This window comes from Lathamus discolor, chromosome 2, assembly GCF_037157495.1.
Source record: "Lathamus discolor isolate bLatDis1 chromosome 2, bLatDis1.hap1, whole genome shotgun sequence".
NCBI lineage: Eukaryota > Metazoa > Chordata > Aves > Psittaciformes > Psittacidae > Lathamus > Lathamus discolor.
The window spans coordinates 137,731,072-137,737,152 of record NC_088885.1 but is presented as its reverse complement, the minus strand read 5'-3'; positions in this window follow the sequence as shown (position 1 = coordinate 137,737,152).

Genomic DNA, 6,081 nt, shown 5'->3' with positions numbered 1-6,081 from the left:
AGAGATGTTGTTCATATGTGCTGTCACAGTTGGGGGTTCCTCATTTATTCCTCCTTTTGGTTGCTTGTCCCTTCATTAAGTTGGAACGCACCCAGAAGCACAACAGCTTTTGTTTCTACCAGTGATGGATGTTATAGTGAGAGTTTTGGTCTGGCTTCCTTGGACCAGGAATTGTTGCGCTCGAGTTTTTCTGCTGGATGAGCTGGCACTCCTGGCTCCCTCTCCGAGCTCTGCCAATCACTGTTTTAGTTCCTTCAGCATCCGGCTTGAATCTGAAGTAGCAGGAAATAGAGACTGATGGTTTTATTCATGACAGGAAAAGAATCAATTCAAAGTGTACACTGGTGCCCAAAAGAGACTTTGGGAAAAGAAGTGCCCTGCAAGTTTATCTAAGAGTAGTTCGGAACTTGAAAGCGAAAACAGAACACTTACTAAAGATACTTTTATTTGTTATTTAAATTAATATTTTAACTTACTGGAAAGCCATACTCCTATAAAACCAAACTCCGAGTTTTCTGTGCGATATATTGCTTCCTATTTGGGGAAAAAATACCCAGAGAAAATTGCTTTTCATTCTTACCGCTTGTATTTTCCACTTGAAAAAACTTTACCATGACAAAGAATTAAAGTACATACAGAAAAATGTCCAATTAATTGTAGGGTACCTGCTGCAGTCTGTGAAAGAAGATAGGTGATATCTTAAAGGAAAGAATTTTAATGATAGCAATCGAAGTTTTAAGGGTTTTCTGTAATTTCATGTTATGGGATTAAAAGTACATCCTATCTGTGAGGTCAGAATCCCTGCTTAGCTCCTGTTTGAGAAGGAGACTCAAACTTCAGACAGGAGTTGGCTGAAGCTTTTCATACTTTTCAATACTCAGCGGTCTTAACATTTTGAGGACTGGAAAGGAGGAAACAGATACTGCAACTTGCACGTTTTCCTCCAAGTCCAGGTCCCCACAGACTAATTTATGTTCTTGAAAGTATGCAAACCAATTTTACAAACAGGTCTGGATAAGAATCAATTTTTAATGGTCATCAATTTAATGACCTTTCAGACAGAAGAGGTCACCTCTTTTACTCCTTAATAAACTCTGAAATCTAGCTGACGTGTGGAGCTCACTGTTTTCAGTGGTGAAAGGGAAGTTACTATTTTTGGGGAGGTTTTTTGTTCCCATCCCTGAAGACCACATGAAACCTGGCTACCGTCCTGGGACTTCTAGTTCAAGTTATTGTCTTTAGAGTCCCTCGAGTTAACCTAATAGCCTGGGATCTTGTCTGTAGAAAACATTTGGACAAAAATGAATTTATGTTGTATTTCCTGCCTATTTTTGATAGCTGCTTGGCCAGACTAACAGCATCCTTTCTTGTACTGTGGGACAGCAGTCTTTCAGCTTTTGATGACCTTCTACAGAAGGAAATCTGAATAAGAAATACACAGTATTTCAAAATGAAGGCCAAGATTTACTCAGAGTAGAAGCAACATGGAATTTAGAACACAGGCACTGCATCAGCATGGCTGTCTCTACTACACTTTAACAGAAAGGTTTAAAACAAGTAAACTGTTCCACACCAAATGGTGAGGTCACCGAATACAAACTCATGAGGGGAACTCAGCAGAGGCCCTCGCAGAAAGGTCCTTGATGAGAACCAGAGCTCAAGGGCTGCATACCCAAACTCCCCACAGGGTTTGAAATACTTAGCTCTTAAACTCCAGGCATTGTAACTACTGAGAGAGTTCTACTACTTGAGACACATGTTAATGCTGTGGACTTATATCTAATTATTCATTAGATGCGTTTTAATGTATACCTAACGGCATATATGCTATAGTGTATATGCTATAGAAAATAATCCCAAGGCTACAACATTACCAACATCAAAGGACTCCAGAGCTTCGCCATCAGAACAGGAATGATGGGCTTCCACAGCTTTTGACAGAGGGTGCTGGCATCTTGCTCCAGAAGCAATTTCTAGAGAAGCCGTTTCCTCACACCCCGGTGCTGTCTCAGTGGATGGCTCCTGGACATGTGCACCTTGGTTGGGCACTGCCCTGGAAAAACCTCCTCAGTCCCAGCACCAGGTCTGGGGACACTTTAGGGGATCACAGAAACCTGGAGTTTTGGGGTTACTGTTACTGCGTTTGAAGTTGTGCTATGCACAGGCATAAAAGTTCTTAAAGACAGTGATGGAAACTACAGCTAAGTGGTTAAAAAATAATTTACTCTAATGCTTGCAAAACATTAATGCCTCAAAATACAGTAGCTCAGTGAAAGTCTTGAAAGGACTAATGGAAGCTACAATTAATTCTCTTTTAAGATTTTCCCTGGACTACTATTTTATCGATGTGCTGATATTTATTCTTCATCTGCTTCTCTTTGAAAAAACCAAAAATCTGGTTACAGTTGGTAGCCAATTTCAGATGGTTTGTGACTTCATTTGGAACCTCCTTGATATATTTGCCAACTAATTTACAAGAATTATTGCATTGTAAAAATATTCAGAAAAGCTGGATGCAGTTGATGCCTGTAAGACATTCTGCCTTACGGCAAAACAAATAATCTATCGTTAACCCTTCAATCCCTGCCAGCCTCTACCAAAACCATTTCCACATGCTTCTGAGACATCAGAAATTAAAACTCACTGCGCTCAGCAGCTGCCAATCTGGAGAGTGTATTTTTAATTGCAGATTTACGAGTTGTTCCTCTGTGCACGTACTGCGGATTTTCTGGAGTGCTAAGGAGGAACAGGAGTAACAGGCTGTGACGAGCGCGGTCCCTCTTTCTCACTCAACACCACACGTTCCAAGTGACTGGCTTCATCTGGGGGTGAGGCTGCCCCGGGTGACAGCTGGTACAACCTGGGTAAGGTTCTTCAGAAGTACATGTGTGGTATTTGTAATTAATTACAACTGTAGACACATGAAATTCATCACTAGAACCACAGTTGAAACAACTGGGGTGCCTCAAGTGAGAAGGAGGAAGTGGCTTAATTCTGAGGTAGCATTTTAAATCATTTTTTGAGCTATAATGCCCTAAATATCTCAGGTTTTGCCTATCCAAGTTGGGTTGATACTACCCGATGTGAAAAAAGGAGATAACCAGAAATGAAGAGAAGGGATGCGTGACAGTGAGCCCTGATGGGTGCACAGGTTTACACGTGTGAGCTCTGCCATCCATCACAACCAGTGTTCTTTTTAAAATAAAACATTTTCTGGGATGAGAAACAGGATGCTGAGAGAAGAACCGAGCTGAAATGAACAGCCTTCCTCATCCTGGCGATTTATTTGATCTTCTCGAGATGAAGTCAAATATTGAATTGCACTCCCCCTTCTAGAAATTGCAGCAAATCCTCACATATTTGGACCATGAAATTTGAGCCTCTATCTTCCTTCAGACTGCTTTTCCATTCTCTGCTTTGCTCTTGCTGTGTCCTGGATGTCTTTTTGATTTCTGTTTCTTAAGAATTGGGCTTAGCTGTGCAAGGCTCTCAGATTAGCAGCACTGCTGTAAGCCCGTGATGAAAAGACAGCTGAAATGTGTCAACCAAGCTGATGCTGGTACATGTTATGCACATTTTGGAGTGTCTAAAAAAATAAAACGAAAAAAAGTCATTCCATGCAGGCATTTTTCCTGCTACAGCAGTAAATGCATTTCTTTAAGAGACCTAATGCAGTAAATGAATGCTGTGTTTTGTCTATTCTGCTCTTTTGTCATGCCACCTACTTTGCAAACTACCTTGAACTTACTAACTTTATTTTGTCCAGGGTCAAGCAGGCTCTGACTTTCAACGCTGCCACAAAATGGTTTCAGCCCATCTCCTCTCTCCTTGCCCAGAGTTCTCATTGTTCAGTACAAGTTTACTTGCTCTTACAAGGATTTGATGAGACCTGTGCTCACGAAGAATTTTAGTACAGCTGAGTTGAATTTGCAAGAGGTAAACTGTGGGTGCTATTTGGATTGTCAGCCTCTGGGAAAAGCATTTGGAATCCTTTGACTTTGAGTCTTGGGTGGGCGTTTTCTGCATGTTGTATTTTTGGAAAATAAAACAATGCTATTGCTTTTCTCAGTGCTTCAGAAACCTGCTTTTGGTAGCCTACGCCCCTCAGCTCTGTTCCTACTACCTAACCTCACATGGACATGTGAATAGATCAGGTTTGACATATTTGGCTCTTCCAGATTTAGAGTATTGAAAGAAAACTGTCATGCTGCATTTGACAACTCTCTGTCTACATGTGCCATGATCCCCCAAGGCTTCCACCTCCAGCGAGCAGTCTGTCACCCTGCCAATTCTTTTCCCAGATTTGTTTCAACAACACCAGCTGCCTTTCTGCCAGGTAACTTCTTCCATTACTTACAGGCTGCTAAACAAACTGATTGCCCTGGATGCCTTTAACGAACACACAACAATCTGGCTGTGGTCCCACCTCACCTCATTCCACAGGGTAACCACCATCCTCTTCTGCAACCTCATTTTCTGGATTTGCAGTAGTAAAGAAGGCCTACCTCAGAGCCATGAGCCCCTTGGCTTGCTAGGTCCATTAGTCACTGCGCCTGTCTTAATGTAGCAGGCAACTACCATGTAAGTAATGGTTGAAGATGGGAAAAGATTCTTCATCAGGTAAGTCTCAAGTACAGCACTTACTCAAGCCGCCTTGAGGGAGCCGCAGGAAGAGTTGCAGGAGCAGTGCATTAGAATTCGAGAACCTCACAGTGCTACAGATAGTGCCAGAATTGCCTTCTGTGCTTCATTTCAGGATCCAAAAGCTCTTGCCAAGCAAGGAACGAGAGCTACGGGTTCATGCTGGCATCCATTTTGAGAAAGTTATCTGGAGAACAGCATGTGAGCCAGAGAGCTTGTGAGAGCTTCTTTCACTGGGCAAGAGCTTCCTGCGTTCCCAAAATGCTCATGTATCAGCCTGTAGGAATGGACCCAGATGCTCTGGGGCAGTTAACGAACATAGTAACTGCAGCAAGATACAGGCCAAGAACAGACGTGTGCTACAGACTACACCTGATTCAACATAATGAACAGAGACATTCTGTCCAGCGGATGCAGAGATAACAGGTTTAATTATCCATAGTTTGATTATCTGGTGTTGACACAGTTTTTATGACTAAGTCACCCTTGAGATGCTCAGAATCTGGAAATCGCAACCACAGATAAAAATTTCCGTGCGGCTACACAAAGTCACAGTATTTTTCTGACAAACTTTGGCTGAGAGCTTTGAGCATTTTTAGCTTATCAGGCGTGCAATGCATTTTACAAGGAGAGTGAAGTCTTAAGACATAAATCAATGACTTAAAGGAAAACAACTGTGTAACAATATTACAAGATATACAGAACAGGATGCACTTGGATTCCAGTTTCTGTTCATTGGCTCACCAGAGACAAGGATCATAAATCAGAAATAGAGAATGGGAATCAAAGAAAAGTAACAGGAAGTGTCAAAATGAAAACCTGGCAGAAATTACCAACAGGAGGAAAAGAAAAAAGGCTCCAGATGTTTTTCAAAAAAATTGAAAACCTGGGAAAGATTCAGTGAACAAAAGATCTACAAGCAGAAAAGAAAAAACTGACAGCTTGGGTGGGGGGGCTTCTCCTCTTTCTTTCCCACACATGAGCCAGGTCTAGTGAGGCAAGAAAATATGCATCTACCAAAAAGATGAGGGAGGCGAAGGGGGAGAAAGCCATATAAACATCACCTCCCCTTCTTTCTTCCCATGAAACACAGCTATGGAAACTCTGATCCGAGAAATATTTCAATTGGGCTCACAATTCAAAAGGTTCATTAAACCCAGGATTATTACCACGAGAGAACTTGATCAGAGCAGCCAGGCTGTAACGTTTAAGGGGCTCCTTATTCTCACATACCTACAGGCTGCAGCAGTCACACTGCGCTGAGCGTGTGAACCCCAGCCCTGCGCAGCACCAAGCGTTTTCCTCTGGGGCCATCTGCCGGCATTCGTGCAGATACCTCAAGACCTTTCTGGGACGATGATCGCTTTATCAGGTGCACTGAAGGTGAACGATGCTGGAGCCATTCAGCACAATTTCTCATGGAGCTGCAGTCCAAGCTGT